The 21,761-nt window shown below is 37.0% G+C and overlaps 1 pseudogene; it reads right to left on the bottom strand.

The window, feature by feature from the left end:
- Positions 1-964: 964 nt before the first annotated feature.
- LOC132624195 (uncharacterized) lies at positions 965-5,606 on the bottom strand (annotated as a pseudogene).
- Between the last annotated feature and the right edge of the window lie 16,155 nt (positions 5,607-21,761).

The raw sequence follows: 21,761 nt of genomic DNA, 5'->3' as shown, positions 1-21,761 counted from the left end.
AGAGAAAGAGGGAGAAAGGAGGAGGAAAAGGGAAAGGGAGAGAGAGAGTGAGGGAGGCGGCGATGAGGGTGAAGGGGAAAGAAAGAGAAGGAAAGGTTTTTAGGGTAAAAGAATAAGGAAATGGGGTTGGACCGGGTCGGGTAACGTGGGTAATGGGCTGGATCAATTTTTGGGCTAGGTATTAAATGAATGGGCTGGTCCGAAGTGTTGGTTAATTATTTGGAATAAGATGAATTAAATTGGGCTGGTAAATTAAAATGTGGACTGATTTATGAATTGGTCCGAAAATAGTATGGGTTGATTGGGCTATTGCGTTTAAATAAAGACCTACTTAAATAACTTGCGTTAAAATATTACGTAACATAAAATATGCAATTATTAGTGCTCAGATAAAAATGGCGTTGTAATAGCCGTGCAATAATATTTCGAAAATCCACAGTAAATAAACACTATTATTTAATTATGCAAAGATAAATGCGATGCGTGTGCGTAAGCTGGTAAAATACCGAAATGATAAAAATTGTGAATTATAATAATATTGGTAACATAATAATAATAATAATAATAATAATAATAATAATAATAATAATAATAATAATAATAAATAATAATAATAATAATAGTAATAATAATAATGATGGCTAGTAACTGTAATAGAATAATGAAATGCCGGTATTGATAAGAGGCTAATAATTATAGTAAAATATAAATATATATTTTTTAATTTTCCGAAAATATTAGAAGCGTAAATAGGTATTTCGGAGGAGAGGCGGGACAAAATTGGGTGTCAACACCTGGTCCCTTAGACTGTTTTAGCAAACTCTCAGGTTGTGAACTAGCAAAATGTGAACCCATAGGTTCTATCAATGACCATAGGAAATAGGAAGAAATTTTAAACATAAGAAATAGAAAATCTCATCTAACAATATACAAATTATGCATATCAAGTCGTTGATGCTATCAATCAATGGAATCCCCTTTATCCTCCAGATTGATAGAGTTCCAGCCTACTTTTGGCTTCCTGCAACAATGTCTCCACCTTTTCATCTTAGTTCAAGTGTGCCTGCTTTGACGCCCATTCGATCACTGAAAGCACCCCGGCTTGAGCAAGCTCTTCACTATCAGAGATGTGTAATGCAATGTAGCATATTATAAGCAATGCAGAACTCTGAACTATTTGTTCACCAAAGTGAACAAGTTGAACCAAATGCCTTGCACCTCCAGCTCTTACTATTGTTTTACAATGATCTATGTGAAGGTAGTTATCATTGCAACAAAATTTCGTGGGAGCAGTGGCTGCTTCATTTGAAATCTCTGTTTCTTGTTCATCGAGCAGCTTTACTAATGTGCTAATCGTCCTTGTGTCTATAGCTCGAAAAGTCCTAGCCAAATATCCAATTGCTTAAATGCACGGAATAAGCATATTGAAATCTTGTTTCTCAATAATTCTCAACAGTTGATTAACAACAGCTTTGCAAGCAGGCGAATTAGGGTAGAACCCTGACCTTTTCAAATCAGAATCTTTCTCCGCCATAGTTGTGATTTCAATCAATGCCATCGTGGAATTGTACTGAACATCTTCGGCCCCTTTCTTCAATAGTACTGATAAGCAAAGTAGTGCCCTTGTTTCAGTAATGCTATGGCAAATAGGTGAATTTCCCTTAGCAAGTTTCCATAGAGCTCTTGCAGCTATTGCCTTCATATAAGCCTTGGTAGTAGGGTCCTCCGATTCTCGCCCTTTATTACTGACCCCTTTATTATCATCATCCTCATTCACCTTGTGCTCACTAGTCACATGACTAGCTAAAACAACAACATCAATTGACGTGGCTTTGCTAACAATAGTGTACTTGCTATTTTGCCTGGACCGTCTCAAAAGCGAGATGGCTAACAAGTAATCTTATTATGTTATGCTGATGAAAAAGATCTTGACATTTGGGATGTTGTGCGACAAGTTCAGAAACTACCCAAGCCACCACTGCCTGAACTTTCATAAGACCTTCCTTGAGGATTTTCACAAACAATGAACACACCCCAGCATGCACTATGTGTTTGACGTTTTCAGGGTCACGTCCTAGTAATCCAATTGCCTTTGCAGCATTCTCCTAACCCTTTAATTTTCCTTTCTTCAACAATTGCAATAGTGGCTCTACTCCACCTTCTTTAATTATCAATTTTCTGTACTGATCATCGTCTCTTGCTAGTGAAACCAATGATGCAGCAGCATCAGATCGATCATTGACCGAAACAGTATACAAAATTTCTATATGTTCCCAAATAATGCGCAAATCGTCAGCTGAGGTGGAGATACGGAGGTGCCACACATCAGTAGGGCTATGCAAATTAACGATTAAACTAATAACCCGAACCGATTATTGGGTTATTGGGTTAATGGTTCGGGTTAATGGATTACTGGTTCGGGTATCGGGTGGTGCCCTGTGGTTATTGACTTATTGGGTCGGGTCACGGTTTGACCATTTTTATTAACGGGTGAACCGATAACCATTTGTTTAATTACAATTCTACCCTTCCATATACAAAGTCGATTGATTAGAATTAGGGTTCTCTTGATTTCCACTTCATAACCATTTTCTTGTTTTCTCAGATCATCAGGACATGTCAATGGTATTGATGTGAGATTATTTTTTGTTTTCCCACTGAAAATGCTACTTTTTGATTTTCAATGGATTTTAAATTTAGATTCTATTCTTTTTGTACTATATTCTTCTGAAAATTGTCCTTTTTTTAATACTACAGTTCCCTGTACACTAGATAATTTCAGTGATGGTGTACATGGTTGATGATTAAGGAACTTGTCTTTCTTCGACTAGTTGTGTCACGCCCCGAACCATGGCCTGGGCGTAACACGGCACTCGGGCCTTGCTTGCATGTGTCCGAGCGAACCTCATTTCTTGCTTGTCAACATGGGCATCAAAACAATATAATCTATATGATGCAATTTAAATGAATCATGAAAATGTAATTTGCGGAATAAAGTCTTGAAGTTATCTCATAGCATGAAAAATCATGAAAACGTAATAGTATGCACGCATGAAAACATAACTGACTTTGTGAACTAACATCTGTCTATGAAACCTCTAAAACATGTCTGAATACTAACTACCAGGACATGGCCCTGGACTACCATAAGCTGAATACTAATGCAGATTCCATGTTGAACCCCGAGAGAAGTGGGGCTCACCAATAAGCTGATATCTGAAGTGATCCTACTGCGCAGATGTATGCTCCTGAAAATCGATATCTGCACCGTGAAGTGCAGGCCCCGGGCAAAAGGGACGTTAGTACATAGTGAATAGTACTAGTATGTAAAGCCTGCTGAAATGAAGAACATGGCACAACATAGATATAGGATACGAACTGAAACTGAATGTAACTTGAACATGGAAACGTGAGTGAAGTCTTAAAACAGTAATCAATAGAAATACTTGTATGTAAAACTACTTGTAACGTGGGGAATGCTATAGTATAACCGACAACATGGTCTGGTACTTGCGTCCTACCAGCAGAACACTCACAACCTTGCTAGGGATATGAGATTTAAGTAATAATAAGCATGTAAGGATCCAAACTGCATAAAGAAGGTGTTGCCTCCTTGCTGACAACCCTTATCCTACGGTGGCAACGTAGTTTCAGGCTATCTGAGCCTTCTCGGTTAACTAAGCAATTCCCAAAAACATGAACATAATATAGTTGGCTAAGAAGCCCATGATTTTCGTGAAATAACTTGTAAATAACTTGTAATCATGATTTCACGAAATAACTTGTAACATGGTTTCATGAAATATCTTGTAATATGGTTTCTTGAGATAAGTTGTCGAAGTCTTGCAAACATGTTCTTGATTCATGGGTAATAACAATAGTTAATAATTATATATATAATTGATTTGAAAACATGCTTGTAACTTGCTACATAAAATCATAAAGTATAACATAATGAGAACACATGAGGAAGAATTCATGATTCATGGATTAAGCTAGGGTTCCTAATAACCGTAATGGAAGATTAGGAATACAATAACGAATATAGATACAAAATTCATGTACATAAATACATAAATATGGGCTACCAATATGTTGGGTTTAATGCCCTAGGGTTTGAACTTCATGGATATCAAGAAACGGAGCATGGGGAAGAACGTAGAGATTCCCACATGTGGATGGAAGTTCTACATACCTTAATTGCTCCAAAACTTGAATTAAAGACTTGAGCTTTGAAGAAGGTTTCCAAAATCTTGAATTCTTGAACCTTGAGATAGGTTTTCTTGAAAACCCTAGTTTTGGAATGATGATTTCTTGTTTAGATTACAAGGATAGGTATTAGAATTGAGTTGGAATAATTAGAGTAGGCTTACCTTGATGTTCTTGATGATGGAAGAGGGTAGGAGGTTGTTCTAGGGCTTGAAGGAATGAAAAATAATGATTTGAACTGATATGGATGAATATATACTGTTCTGGAAAAATTAGATTTTCGGCCTAGTTAAATACTGGCCGTATTTTGAAATACGGGCCGTATTTTGAAATACGGGCCGTATTTTGAAATACGATCCGTATTTTGACATATCGACTGCACTGCGTCTCGTCAGTAAAATGGTCATAACTCTTTGCACAGGTGTCTGTTTGACCCCCATAATATACCGTTGGAAAGGTATTTTAAAGCTCTACAACTTTCATACAGGAAGTTTTCCCAAATTCCAAATAAGTTTTGAAATACGGGCCGTATTGTGAAATACGGTCTGTATTTAACCATATGACATTCAACTACCAAATTCCAGAATGCTCAGAAATCCTTGGTACCAGTTTACGATTTGATTTACGGCCCGTAAACTAAAATACGACCACTGTTCATAGGCGTAAACTCCCATCCTACAACGGAACAAGGAAATTCCAATTCCCACATTCTTCATATGATTTTCTAAGTCTTGGATCATGGTCAAAGCTTACGTTAAAGGTACGGGGTGTTACAAGTTGATTTAGAAATTTATCTTTATTTTCCTCTTTTGAAACCAGGTCAAACTTTACACGGTTGACTACAATAGTAGCCGAAGTTCTTGAAATTTTTTGCGTGAAATCTTAACGATTAAACCGATAACCGAACCGATAACAAACAACAACCGATTTATCGATAACCCATTAACCGATATCTTAACGGGTCTTTAAAGGTTTAACAATTCTACAAACCGATACCGAATAAGTTGAACCGATAACTTTAAAACCCGAACCGAACTGACCGATATGCACCCCTACACATCAGCAATGGAATTCTCTAATTGTGAATACAAGTTATAGAAATTTGAAAGAGGGATGATGGTAAATACGCGCTTAACTAGTGCAGAGTAGCATTTGCTAACAATGGATAAAGCGTTTTCCAGGGCTTGTTTAGTGTCGTTAATGATTCGCCTCGTGGGGCATTCGTGAAGGTCATTACTAGCCTGTTGTGCTCCACGAAGCAGCACAACCATCTTCTCAGTCTTGGACTTTAATTCAGCACATTTTTGCTTGAATGTATTTGCCTCATCTGCTGCCTGGATCACCTGGTCAACTAATTGGATTGGCTTCTCCAGGATTTGCTTCACTATGTTTGCCATCAATTGGGATTTCCATTAACTAGTGTCTAGCAGTGGCAAGGCCACACTTGGGATTTAGTCTGTTATGTAAAATAATTTTTGAATTACCTTTGACACTAAACTAGAATATTTTGTTTATTGTAAGAGGATTCAACAATTTATATATTGCAAAAAAAAAAAAACTACTTTTTCCTTATTTGCACGGTGTACCTTTTTCGACAAAGTGAGTTCAATTGAACCCTCTTGCATTCACCTAGCTTCGCCCCTGTGTCTGAGAGTAGGCAAGTTACAGCCTTCATTCAACATACTTATGGTTGAGTCAATATATGCTTTGCTCTAGCGGAGGAATTCTTGCTCTTTTTTTGGTGGGAAATTGCAGACTAGAAGTCCAATAATGGAGTCTTCATTTTAGCCTACGAGAGGATCTTGACGACAAAAAATGATCCATAACCAACGCCCAAAGAAGCTGCGACAAAGTGGGGTTAGATGTAACTTTTGTTTTGTTGTAGTATTATATACTCCTATAAAATGGACAAAGAGATCAAGAGTGTGACATATAGAGAAACAAAACTTTTTTTGGTTAAAAAAAGAAGACTTCGACTTGGGTTTTGCGGTATAATACTCCTAGTAGATGTTTACATTGCGGAGCTTCTATTAGAGGTTGGGCAATGGAAGAGTTAAGTTTTGGGTTTATTACAATAAATACCCTTGTAATATGACTTAAGTTTTTCGTACACTTCCTGTATTTTAAAATCAATACTCACACCGTTTATACTATGGAAATCCTAGGCTTGCAAGCCTATGAGGCATATCCAAAACTAAGTATATTAAAATATAATTATTAATAAACAAAAAGTCTATCTTGTGTAATGTTAAGATAATTTTGAAGCGGAAGAATAAATAAACGAACTAACATAAAGTGAAAAATTCGTATATAACAAATATTATAAATGATAAAAATACATATAACTTACATGTTTAAAGTGTAGTAAAGTTACTATTAATAATCGATATATCTTATTAAGTAATTTTTGTATCATTTCTTATTTATAAGTTTTAAAAGATACATGTCTCAAAAAATGTTTACTCTCTATTTTAATCAAATGAATGAATAAAAATATTGAACAAAAATGTTTATCTTCTTTATGAAATTTCATAACAATAAATACATAAAACTTTTTATTTTATAATTTTAATTTACTTTATAATAATTATTTTTAAAATACTTAGTTACGGATATTGTATTGGTCAAAATGTTCTGTTAGATGAATACACAAGGCAAAAGAAGATGAGCTCGATACAAGCAGGGGGCAAGAACTGCGCCTAAGAAGTCCGAATGGTGTACAAAAGAACTTCCAATTACGAATGCCCTAGATTTCGTTCCGAACACTCACAACACATCACAAGCCCGACATTTATCTCATGCATCCGGAATATGAAAGTTGGAGATAAATCTACACCCCGACTTTCAAGGGATCACGATCTATCCTATCTCAAAATCTGCGACCTTCACGCCAGTAACAACTACTACGTGCCTAGGATTCGGGGAGTTAGTCGGCTAGGTCAAACCTATACATACCCCCCTTAATCCTTGATTTGTGCCCCATCTTGTCTCTCAGCAAAATACAATTTTATTTACTGTTGTTCATTGTGAGTTCATGACTATTTGCGCACACTCTTTCATCAAGCATACAATCTTTTTAACATTCCAAGGGATCGAATACAATTTTCTCTCTCTTTTTATTCAGTTATTTTGATTATTTATTCTTTCACCCGGTATTAATTATTATTCGTTGTTTTTCTAAGAAGAATGTTTTCAAAAAACAAAATTGACCAACCGAACAAGAGAAAATTGAAAGAAATTTTTTCCTTCATACCAAACACATCCTAAACCTAAATAAATAAAATCAAGTACTGATCAACAATGTTAATATATAAATAATCATAAATTATGAACTAAAGAACTAATATCATTATAATTATAACTAATCCTATCAACAATAGCAACTCAAACAATTTCTACAACTCTTCTTCATTGTATTGAAATCTTAAAACTTTCGATGCATTTTAAATTTTCCTACATCATATTGAATGTCCATTTAAAGATATTTGCATGTTATAGAACATCCCATTCGAAATACATCATATTAACACTTATAACATTACATTTCATTAAAGGGGACACAACCTTGACTTTTTAATCCAATTAAGTAAATCTTTTAACAAAATAGCATTTCTCAATAAAATAGAGATGTCAAACTCTTTTCAAAACTAATGTGATAGAATTACGGCTATACTCAAAGGTTACACTAGTCAAGTAACATTTTAACACCCTATTCCCTGCGGAAATCGACCCTAACATTATTAGGTTATTATATTTGACACGGACCGCTCTATACTATTTATATAGGTGTAATTTGAGCGTATCAATTATTTTGATTATTTGTTTTTGCTTCGCCAAGTCTTAATTATTATTCGTTGCTTCAAACCTAACATCAAAGATTTACATAATAATTTGCTAACTTCATTGCTATAGACCTCTTTCAAATAAATTCAACTGGTTTTCCTAATAAACGAACTTTAGGCTAAACAGATATACCTTATAAGGTGTGTAACGTGTAGGATTTTTGTAGTACAAGGGCTATAAGTGTTTGATTTTAAAATAGAAGGGGTATATCAAAAAATGAGTCATATTGTACGGGTGTTTAGTGTAATTAACCCTTAAATTTTCTGTGACTGACTTCCAGAGTCAATTGGTTTTACAAGGTTAAGCGCATCTTTATATATTTCGTTTCTTATATAAAATTGTTGAATATCGGGTTGTGGGTCGCTCTATATGAGCTGAACCCGATACGTATAAAAGGGATAATGATAAGAGCGGTTAAAATCAAAATTTCCTAGTAGTGAAGTAACTGCTCCACATGGTAGGTTTTAAGTGTGACCATATTAGTTTACAGAGGTAGATTAAAAAAAATTCTATGTTTACTAGAAGCAAAACACCACACCTTTTTCTTCCTAAAAGAAAGAAAAAAAAATTGTTTTCTCTTATTCTTTCATAAACACACAAAAGGAAAAGACATTAGTTCATGATGAGAACTCCGTTTCAAGAAAAACGAAGTTAGCTTGATGCAATTTTTTGACACATGTTCTGTAAAACTTCCGTTGTTGTTAAGAGGTACATAGCCAATATTTCTATTATTGTCTAAATTTTTAATTGGGTATCAGAGCCTTTTTGTGTGTTTTGTTGATATGAATACACAATATTCTCGTAAAGAAAAAAAAATTTAAACAAGATTCTGCTCTAAAGTTGCGCCGAGAAAGGAAAAAAATCGCTATTTGATGTCACAGACCTTTATGGAGCTTTGGGAGGAATTTGTGTTACACCATAAGTATCATTCTTTGCACTTTTTAGTTCCGTAAACGTTAAATATTTTTTGGGCAGAAAGAGATTACATTGGTGCTTCTTGAATTTTAATGTTGAACATATGGTTCTCCTTCCTCTTTTGTTAAACAAATTGTTTTGTAAATAGTTGCATCTGCTCCTGTTTCCAAAGTTTTTATAGAAAATGAAAATTAAGATTAAAACAAAAAATTTATCAAAATTTACTTATTATAAAAATCAAATATATATTTATATTACATCATTTGTATCCAATTTTTAATTCAATGAACCAAACATCTCAAAAAATAAGTATATTCATTAATAATTTTGTTCTATTAATACCGATATTATAATTCTTACATAATAAATTTGGGATAACTTATTTGTAAATTAAACGATCCTTAGTTTGTATAATTCAACAGTACTAGATGGAGAAATATGGTGTATTATGAAACAATACTCTGCTTTCATTATCAAATTTTACCGGGCAAATATAAGTAATCAACCTGTCCAATTTTTTAACCATACATGATCCAACAACTTCGACAAGTTACACCACTAAAGGATGTGGTACAGTGGAAGGGACTGCTTCTCCATTAGCTAGATATTTCGAGTTCGATCTTTGGGTATGGAAAAATCGTTGGAAGGGAACTCTTCCCACCGAATGGGGCCCTACACGGCGAACCCGAATATAGTCAGGCTCCAATGCAAGTATCCGAGTGAGGAAAATAAAACACTTCGACAAGTTACTATATTTATAATATTGTGAATATTCCAAGCTCTCTATTTTTTTTCTAGAACTCATGGCTTCTCTCTCTACACTCAATGAGAGAGAAGTAACACACACCACCACTATTGCTAAGGAAGTAATTTCATCAATGGGTACTAAGGACACAACTACGGAGGAACAAGACCAAATAGCCCGAAGCATTCACAAACCCCACGTCCATCTCATAAAGTAAATTTTTTGGACACTCTTCAAAACAATATATGAAATATGGATATTCATTTTGAATGTCAAAAACTTGACTCATTGACCCTCGAAGATGAACATGAAAACAACTCAAACCATCCCAATTTCATTCCTATCACCAAAACAGACAAGGAACGCCTATACCAACCATGGAAATTTGCTGTAATCGTTAAGCTTCTAGGTAAACACATGGGGTATAACCAACTCCAACAAAGGATCCCAAAACTATGGTTAGCTGTGGAAACTATTAAACTAGTTGATCTAGGTAATGATTTCTGTATCATATGATTCAATAATCCCGACCTATATCATAGAGCCCTCCATAAAGGACCATGGTTCATAAGTAACCAACTCCTTACTGTTAGACCTTGAACCCCTATATTCAATCCCAACCAACAATTGACCTCTTATGCTACCATCATGGTCAGACTTCAAGAACTCCCTACTGAATATTATGACCTAGATATCCTTAAAAAGGTAGGGCAAACTATTGGGACAGTACCTAAAATTGACAACTGCACCACTTTCACATCTAGAGGAAGATATGCAATAATGTGTATATGTGCGGAGCTAGGAAAACAGCGGCGTAGAGATGTGATGATTAGGTACCACCGACAGTACATAGAATACGAAGCAACAACACCACTATGCACACTATGAGGGAAGCTGGGTTACACAGTCCATTCATGCCCAGTCAATACAACACCACCTAAAGTACTCTCCACCTGAGTGTTTAGACAAAGAGGATGCAGGATAGAAAACCGTCAACTACAAAAAAGGTACCCTACTGATTCCTCTTTTCATCAGGGCAATACCTCTACCACCATTAATGAAACCACCAGATACTTTGCAGATCCAGGAAAAGAAAAGATATAAAAAAGAAAAAAGGAAAAAATGAAAAAGAAAAGAAAGAAAAAGACAAAATTGAAAAAGAGAGAAAGGGAAAAAATCAAAATAACAAAAGAAAATCAAGAAGTTAAAACGTTGAACCATCAGAAGTACAATTAGAAAAAAAATGAAAAAGAAAAATATAAGTCAGGACTTAGGAAGAAAAAAGCAAAAAAACAACATGCTAATTGACCCTATTCATCCACATCCCCTAGTAGAAGCCAAGAGTCAAAACCAACAAAAAACAAGTACCAAAAAGAAAATTCAATCCACTATTATCGATAATAGTAGCCTAGGAGAAAAGTCGGTGACTACCTTAATATCCAAATTCATCAACATACCCCTTTCCACCATTCCCACAATATCAGCAAAGCCACAAAAAACCAAGAAAAAACATTCATTGACAAAAGAACAAGACTTAGCCACATCACCCACAAATGAACCAATAAGTAACTCTACGAGAAACACGTCACCTATATCCAAAAAGCCCCTCCAAATCCAGACACCACCACTTTCAGAAACCAAAACAAAAAAGGATCCTCCATTTAAAAAACCTTGTACCAAAGCACAGTGCTCGCGCGACATTACAGCTTCGATATGACCACTTTAGACAAGTATGAAAAAAATTAAACCTCAAATCTAGAGAAACCCCTGCAAATTCGCCATTAATGAACTATTTTAACTCTTTTCATTATTTGAAACCTACTACAACCACAAACCAATCAAAAGATTACCAAAAACAACTCTTATTATGATTATCCCTCTACTAACACTATATCCAAAACATCACCAAACTCATCAATTGATTACACTGACGGTCCATCTTCTCCATACGCCACCATGTCACCCATTCCTCCCCCATCATCCTATATACAAACACCAACACTTATCCCCAAAACCTCCATAGCTGAAAATCCTTATGCAAAACCAAGCTCGTTAACGCAAAACACAACCCAAAACAACTATAATGCCGAGATACTTTCTCCCTCACCACCACCGGTGCCCTCGCCATTACCACAGTCATTACCATTAATCGGAATACAACACCGAACACCTACCTCGAACCAACGACCTACAAATTCATGGCCCATCCCAGACTTACTATATACAAGCAACCTTCCTTCTAGTGGAAGTACTAGTGACCCAACAAGCATTTTACTACTCCCTAGTCCAGTACCCTTACACCTATACGAACCCAATGGAAGTACCGTTCCAACCACGACCTAAACCCCAACCCCAATTTGGAACCTCGAATTGCTACAACAACATGCACTGATGTTCCTCGAAAACACCCACGCCCTAACCCACTGAATCACCTAAGACTTGAACTCACACTATCAGACGCAAACAACACTCTAAGAACTACAAGTCCAAGAGGTTGGGGCCCTAGAATTGATTCACCAGCTAAGTTTATTCAACAACAACAACGAGGCAGGAGGAAGTGGCGGTTGTGGTAATCGAGGACAATCAGCACTTACACCCACCGTGATTTTGTCAAACTTATTGGATACCGAGGAGCACCAGATGACGGAGGTACAAGCAGAACTACCAGATCTACCGGATAACTTGGATGTAGAAGAGGATTAAGTAGTACCGATCATGAAGCAGGAACCATTCTTTCACTTACCCCAAGATGAGGAAATATTAGGGGAAGTCAACTTCTGCAATCCCCAATGGCAGGATCCAAGCATAAGAGGTCAGACTCCCGAGAAAGTAACACTGAAGAGCACATTCTCGTTGACACTTCACATAAACGAGGAAATAAGGTTTTTAGTCACTGTGCCATTAGAGGCTCAGAGAGTGGCAATGAACATAAGAACATATCCATACACTCTCATCCACAAGTATGGGCTGCTAATGATTCCGACGCTAATAGAGGAGGACATACCCATGGCCAAGTGCCTTTCGCATCCATTACTAGCCCATCCGACAATGTCACCAGCACAAGGAGAGAGCTCTATCACATAAATAAAAGTACTTCTATGGAACTGTAGAGGATGCAATAATCCCGACTTTAAAAATTTTTTAGAGCATTAGTTGAATGGAATAACCACAATGTCATTTGTCTGACTGAAACTAAAATGGAAGACCACCAACCTTTGCTAGAGTTCCTCAAATTTACTGACCTATTTGAGAAAAGTGACGACGGATATTTTGGAGGAGTAGCATTCATGTGGAAAAGCAGTGATACGGAGGTGGATCCAATTGCAATCACCAATCAAGAAATTCATGTAAATATCCAGGTAAACCGCCAAACCAAACTCAACCTTGGTTATTTTCTCTGGTTTATGCTAGCACTGCGTTTAATAATAGACAGACCTTATGGGAAAATCTAGAAAATGTTGGGAAAGCTAATACTAAACCTTAGTTGCTTTATGGGGGACTTTAACGAAGTTACCTCTAGTTCCGAAAAATATGAAGGAAACCCTGTGAGCCGTAGAAGAGCTTCTGCTTTATAAATTGTCTCAATAATATAGACATGGTTGGCCTAGGTTTCACTCGTAGTAAGTATACGTGGACTAATAAAAGAAAAAATAGGGCCCATATTATCCTTGAACGTCCAGACAGGTTTTTTGCCAACACTGACTGACTAATCTTTTTCCTGATGTAACAGTCACACACCTCCCACACACTCATTCTGATCATTTCCCTATTATTTTAAATATCGGCAGACCAATAGGGAAACCTGGACATAGATTTCAACTCGAAACCATGTGGCTCAGACATCCTGATTTTCAGGGCGTAGTACAGCACTACTGGCAAAACTTCTCAAATTACATATTGGCCCTTACAAACTTCACAAAACACACTATTCAATGGAATAAAGAAGTTTTTGGCAATATTTTCAGGAAAAAGAAAAACACTCTCGCTAGAATAGGGGGCCTACAAAAAATGGATCCTACTATAAAATCTCCTTACCATTTTGACCTTAAGGATCAACTAATAATGCAATATAATGATATTTTAAAGGATGAGTAGGATTTTTGGAAATTGAAATCCAGAATCCAATGGCTTAATAAGGGCGATGCAAACACTAAATTCTTTCACATTTCTACCATTCCAAGGTCCAGGAAAAATAAAATCCTTGGACTAAATGATACCGTAGGGAACTGGACCTACAATTAAAGAGACATTTATAATATTATTCTTAACCACTTCAGTGATACATATAGTGCTGGGTGACAATCAAGCTATAACTTGGATACTTCCCGATATAAACCTCGTAACGCCCTATCCAGTACGAACAAGTTAGCCTTACTAGCCCATTAACACCTATGGAAATCAAAAAAGCCATCCACTCTTTTCAACCACTAAAATCACATGGACCTGATGGCCTACACCTAATATTTTCCCAAAAATACTGGGAAGACACAAAGGATGCCATAACACATCCCTGTAACACTGTTTTTAACACCTATTCTTTCCCTCCACCTCCCCCCCCTGCCCCCGAAAAAAATTAAAGACACCTACGTCACTCTTATTCCCAAAATCAAGAACCCTACCAATATCACCCATTATAGGCCCATAAGTCTTTGCAGCACTATTTACAAGACTATCACAAAAATTATTGTTAATAGAATTAGACCTCTTCTCGATAAACTGATCAGTCCTACACAAAGTAGTTTTATTCCGGGAAGGAGATCAACTGACAATGCCATCAATGTCCAAGAAGTTATTCATTCCTTTAGGAAAAGCACCAACAGTAAAAAAATAGTGATCAAAATTGACCTTGAAAAAGCTTTTGATCGACTTGAGTGGCCTTTTATTTATTCTTGTCTAGATGATCTCAACTTTCCACCTAACCTCATCAAGTTAATTATGAACTGCATCACTTCCACAAATACTACTATACTCATCAATGGAAAACCTACTAACTTCTTCCAATCAACTGGAGGAATCAGGCAAGGTGACCCCCTATCTCCCTACATTTTCATTATTTGTCTTCAAGCTTTATCTAGGAAAATTGATCATGAGGTAGACATTGGTAACTGGAAGCCTTTAAACTAAGCCAAACAGGACTCCACCTCTCCCATCTCCTTTTTGCTGATGATCTAATACTTTTTGCAGAAGCAACTACACATAGTGCAATCTCCATTATCAATACCTTTAATAGCCTAACTTCATGCTTTGGACAAAAAATGAATCACAAGAAGTCTAAGATCATTTTCTGTAACAGTTTACCTCAGGAAACCATTGAGAATATTTCTAACCTGTACTTCCCAGAATTTTGGAAGATACTTAGGCTTCACCATCTCCAATAAAAACCCTAAGAAGGCTGACTACTAAAGTATTATAGACAGAACAAACATTAGATTACAAGGATGGAAAACAAAAATGCTTATTATGGCAGGAAGATGCACCCTTGTGCATTCTGTTCTTAATGCCATTCCTATCCGCCAAATGCAAATCAACTTGCTTCCTACCTCTATTAGAAATCATATTGCACAGCTTTAAAGGAACTTCCTATGGGGATCAACTGCTGAGAAAAGGAAAATTTCTTGCAGGTCTCATTTGGAGATTCCACCACCAAAAGGAAAAACTTTGGGCAACAATTATAAATGTAAATACAATCTTACCAGAACCTCCTATAAATATTTACCTAAGCCTAACGACTCTTATATCCTTAAAAGTACTGCTAAGGCTAACTATTTTTTTTAAAAGGGTATAGCCTGGTCAATAGGGAATGTTAACAATATCAACATCTGGGAGGAAAATGGATAAAAAACAATTACTCACTAAGAGAACTAATCAGTGGACCCTTAAATTTACATGAATCAAACTTCAATGTCCAGTCCATCATTCACCATCACTGTGACTGGAAACACTGATGCTTTATCTTTTATTCTAACCCCTCATATTAAACAAATGATCCATAACACCTATATTCCTTTTACCTAAAAGCCAGTACAATTTCTATTGGAAAAACTCACCCACTGGGCAATTTACTACTAAGGATGCTTACTCAATATACCAAAATAGTATTGCCCATACTACCCAACCACTTGCCTTCGCCCATAAATGGATCTGGTCATTAAAGTGCCCCAACAAACTTCAATTCTTCCTTTGGCTTCCGCTTCATAATAGACTCCCCTCAGCAATACACCTTGCATATAGAAAAATAATTAACAATGCCAATTGCAAGCACTATAACTTACAAGAACACTTGTACCATATATTCTTCCAATGCCCTGAAGGAGCCTCAATATGGCCTTACTCCAACATTAAAATCCCTATGAACCAACTTACACCTCCTGGACTAAAGACAACTGCTACTCCGACAAATCATACCCCTGTCAAAATTCCCGTATTCCTTTCTCTATCCTCATCCCTTACACACTCTGGCACATTTGGATTAATAGAAATCACAACATCTTCAACAACTCCACCAGTTATACTAACAACCAACAGAGCCCTTGAATTTATTTACATGACCTACACTAACCACAAAATCAAGCTTTTACCACAAATTAGGAAACGTTGGACACCCCCAAACCTTTACAAATTAAATGTTAATGGATCCTTTAGCATTGGAACAAATCAATGATGAGCAGGAGGTGTGATACGCAACCCTCAGGGCAATGGATGGAAGGACTTGCATCATCAATCAAATCTCAGTCTGCTTTACACTCAGAATTACGGGCTATGCTCTTGGGATTAGAGCTGGCACATACGAAGAATCTATTTCCACTTATAGTGGAAACATATTCTAAGGTATTGGTAGAATACTTCAACGACAATACCGCTATTATAACTCGCACAAATTTGTTAATGGATTGCAGGTTCCTTCTCCAGGCACTGGGGAACCCTCTAGTACAACAAATCTCCCGTGATGGAAATCAGACTGCAGATAAACTAGCAAATCCTTTACATCTATCTCCGTATTGTAAAAACTCTTACTTTTCTACACTTTCTTTTCACTTATAAAATTTCCTCTATTCAACAAAAAAAAAAACTATATTTATAATATTATTCTTATAAGCAAAAGAAATATTTTCATTTTTTTTTCTTCTCGAATTATGTGGAAATATTTCTATTTCCTTTTTTTATATATATATTTCATCTTATATCCCATGAAGAGCATTTTTCTCCGGGTGAACTGGTTAAATGACCCTCTACAAAATATAACAGATCGTCTCTGTATTATTTCAGAATTGCCCATGTATACAAAGGACGTCCATTCATTTTGTAAAGACCTCTTTTTAACTAATTTCCTCTTATTTTCCTCCAACCTCCAGCCCTGCACAACTTTAAGGAGTCCAAAACCAAAATGACTCAATAAAAATCCAAGTGAACCAAAATACCCAAAAAAAAAAAATGGTACAAAAGTACCTTTAGCGCAGTAAAATACTGCGCTAAACCAAACTTTCTCTCACCTAGCGCAGTAAAATATTGCGCTATAGGACATCACCATTTTCCCAAAAGAGCCTCTTATTACATTTTCACACTTTTTTACGTAATTTAACCGTATATTAATCATGCTTTGAGACTCCGGAACTTCAATATTTTATATAGAACCCTACTTATATTTGTACGATTAATAAGGTAGGCTCAATACATCAAGGATACGCAAAAGTTTGGATTGTCGTTTTAGTGGTTGAAAAGTGCTCGAAGTCCTTTTTTGTTTGAAGACTTGTAGTCATTAGCTTTACGTTATTTATCTTTTAGGGTTTCGTGTTATTTTAAAATTAATGCTTAACTTTATTTCGAATGTGTCACTTTTTTTTTATTATGAATTTAGGATGTGAAACTATAAACAATAATAAAGACTAAGATAATAATTATAAATATAAATAGATATGCAAAAAATATATAATATTTACGATAAACTGTACAGCACTAATGTATATACACTATCGTGGATGGTCCCACATGTGGTATGCCTGAGACTATCCTTAGGCCTAAGGCTCATACCATCCCCACCGCTCTCGCCATCGTCTTCATCGCCCTTTTTCCTCTTAATAACCGGGCGCTCCAAGTAATGATCATTTCCTCTTCCCCTGGCCCGTGCGCCCTTGACTAGAATGTGCTTCTTCTTGGGATCTGGTCCCGCTAGCACGGGCAGAACCTCATGCTGACGTGGGTCTGGAAACTCGACCTTTTCCTCGTCGGGAGTCGCCACCGCAGGCGCCGAAGGATGAACCTGAAAAGTATATAATAATTAGTACCATTTCTTATTTATATTGAATACATTAACATTTGTTGAATAATCAAACCTGTGTATCAACGGGCGCCTGGGTAGGCTCCTGAGATGGGTCTGTAGGCTCCTGAGATGGTTCTGTAGGCTCCTGAGATGGTTCTGGTGCAGAATATGAGGTAGTCTCCTGGACGAGATGTTGTTCGAAGTCCAAATAAATGTTATAAAAATTAAATAAATATTTACCTTATATTGAATAAAATTAACTTTAAGTAAAAATCTCACCTGCGCCTAGATAGTCTCATGAGAAGACACCTCTGCCTCGGCAGGCTGATGAGAAGGCTCCTGAATGGGTCGCTCCTGTGGACCCACTAGCGTCGAATCCTAAAATATGAAAAAACGAAATAATAAGTAACTTACATATTTAAAATAAGTACTTTAAATAATCAAATATGTATTTTAAATATTGACCTTATATTGAATAAAACTAATTTTAATAAAAAACTTACCTGTGGCTCGACAGTCACATGGGAAGACACCACTGGCTCGGCAGGCCCATGAGAAAATGCTTGAGTGGGTGGCTCTGGTGGACCCGCTAGTGCCGAATCCTAAAATATAAAATATTACTAAATAATGAGTAACATATATATTTAAAATAAGTAATTTAAATGAACAATACTAATCGGGATAAAAAACTCATCGAAGTCAAGAATCCTGGCTCCTTCTAAATTCCTCACAGGCCGCTCATCAGCTAATGAAGAGCGTAACGCCGCCCAATCGACGTTATCACGCTCCTCCATGTATGCATTTTGGCTCGGCTGTGATGAAGACCCAGGTATCTCAGCAAGTAGGAGTGCCCGCGTAAACGTAGGTGAGTCCCCAGATGAGCTGCCACCGGCCTGGAACGGTTGCGGATGGACTAGAACGGGAACGTCCTCTAGAATGGGATCAACCTCATTTACCAGATGGTGTCCTCCACTACCAGGTCCTCTAGCAGCAGCACTGTGTCCTCTGGCAGAACGGCGTCCTCTAGTAGCACGTCCTCCTCCTCTTGGAGCACTCGGTCCTCTTCTTAGCTCTGGCTGATACTCAGCCTCTAGAACAGGATCCCGCATGCGCCTAATTCTCCTGCCTACCAGATATCATCCTCGGATATCCGTACCATCTCCGACACAAGCCCCGCAAGCCCGGGGTAAGGCATATACTCTAACCCCAACATGCGTAATCGTTGTACGGCCACCAGCTGCATTTGTGTTCAACAGTAAAAAAAAAGTTATTTTTTAAAACGTAACAATTAATGCAATTAAATAAATCTAAATACGATAAACTTACCAATACCTCGTACTGCCCCGTGAGTGCTGAGTATCCTACATCCCTTGCGGGACGCAAAGCTGGGTTGCCGATCAATCGACGTGTGATCTGATGATACCAGCGCATGTAATCCTCAATGGGAGTCAAATGACCGACCACCGCTAAAGTGCCCAACCTGTTCTCCCAATGGTGGAGCTGGACAGCCATGAAAGCCAGAAAATCATCATCAACGACAGCCCGATCGTCCCGCTGGTAGTGTCGGAGCTCATGATGGACGTCAGGGGGTATACTCTGTGTATGCCCAAACTATCGTAAGACACGCTCGGGCATGTGGTCCTCTACGATGTCCAGGTGTATCAATGGACATCGCGACCTCCAAACCCCCGTAACTGCCCTGCAAAATGCCAGTAAACCATCTAATATAGCAGCGTACGACGTCCATATAAATAACTGCATAACATATAAATACAAATCAGTGATCACCAAGTAGAAAAGACGTTTAATTAAATTAATAATGTAAAGTTAAATAGTTTTACCGCATAATCCGCCATGTGATCAAGCTGTTCCCGGAATGGAAGAATACTGTGGTGCGTATCCACATCCCGGTCAAAACCCGTTGTCCACCTCCTCACATAAGGCATCTCAATCTCGAGGTGATGCCTAGGTATGGGCTGAAAAGGCAGCATCTTCTCCCACGCCCATAATTGTAAGCGATATTAGAAAATACGATTTTTTAGTCGTCGTTTCAAGAGGTTTGTTTACATTAAAGGAACGCACACTTAAAATATTACCTGGAGAAGAGCGAAAAATCCACACACATCGCTGACAGCACCAATAGACGCTTGGCATAGGCATCTGTAAAGGTACGCCAAAACAGCACTGCCCCAGCTGTAGTCTCCCAAGCGGTCCAGATGTTCTAAGAAGACCAAATATCTTAAACTGACAAAGGCACCTGATGAATTCGGGAACAAGATGCCCCCGAATATAATAAGCAAGTACAAACGGGCATGACGATCAACAGCGTCCTGCTGGGTGCCGTCCTCAACAGGATCCAGACCCTCCAAATAAGTGTAGAGTGCACTAATCTGAACCCGACTTTGTCCCGACATCTGACTCTCAGCACCAGGCACGAAGTGGGTGAGCCTAGTCAACTCAGTCACCCATGTCCTACCAGGAGAAGGCTCATACCGAGTGTATCATGGCTCTCCATCTACCCACAATCCAAAGAGGACCTCCACATCCTGAAGTGTAATCGTGGCCTCACCGGTGTGAAGATGGAAAGTATGTGTCTCCGGCCTCCACCGCTCAACGATGGTCGTAATGAGCGCCCAATCATGCTGTACCCGACCAATGGACACGCAGCGATAGATGCCGCCCCGAAACAATATCTCTAAGACGCGAGGGTGTAGGGGGCACTCGCGTAAAAGAGTCCACGCTCTCTGCAGCCTACGGGGACGGAGCCTAGTCGATATCCCTATAGTACCAGCCCATAATAACTCTGACCTATGATTTCCTTGCAAATACAATATTGATCTATCATCGGGCCTCGGGTGAACAACGGGCCCCGGGTGATCATCAGGCCCAGGGTGATCATCGGGCCCCGGTGGAACATTCGGATCCATGAAAGAGTCTAGTCTGTACAAACTAAATTAGTCATTACTCTTGAAATGAAAGAGAAATTATATTAACTAATTAATAATTTTAACTTGGAAAAAAAATATCTACTTATTATCTTGAATACAATATTTATTTTGAATGTATAAATCTTTATTTGATAGTCTTTTCCAGTAATATTTGTTTAGAACTATATTTTGAATATGTGATATATTTTTAGTTGACCAAATAGCCAACAAATATGATAAAATTAGACTAAAAGAGTATATTCATCGACCACATTTTTTTTTGGTCCTATACATTTTATCGTTAACGTATGTATTTATGAAATTCACAATAATTTTTATTTTCGTGAACATAAATATTAAAACAAGAACTTTAACTATTCTTTTTTAGATAATCTTTTTTTATTTAACATATATATTCATACTTTTAAAATAATATAGATTTAACAATTCATAATCATTTACAACTTGTTTGGATGGTTGTTACCTATTGTATTATATTGTCTTGTTAGTTTAAACACAATGTTTGCTTTGATTATTACTTTAATTTTATTGTATCGTATCATTAAATCCATCGTTACGTAACGAGGAAAGGTCCTACTTTATATAACGACTGATTTGGTCCTATACATTTTATCTTTAACGTATGTATTTATGAAATTCATAATAATTTTTATTTCCGTGAACATAAATATTAAAAGAACTTTAACTATTCTTTTTTAGATAATATATTTTTATTTAACATATATATTCATGCTTTTAAAATAATATAGATTTAACAATTCATAATCATTTACAACTTGTTTGGATGGTTGTTACCTATTGTATTATATTGTATTGTTAGTTTAACTACAATGTTTGCTTTGAT

This window comes from Lycium barbarum, chromosome 12 (assembly GCF_019175385.1).
Source record: "Lycium barbarum isolate Lr01 chromosome 12, ASM1917538v2, whole genome shotgun sequence".
In the NCBI taxonomy this organism is placed as follows: Eukaryota; Viridiplantae; Streptophyta; class Magnoliopsida; order Solanales; family Solanaceae; genus Lycium; species Lycium barbarum.
The sequence above is the reverse complement of the archived record's forward strand: the minus strand, read 5'-3'. Positions and strand labels throughout refer to the sequence as shown.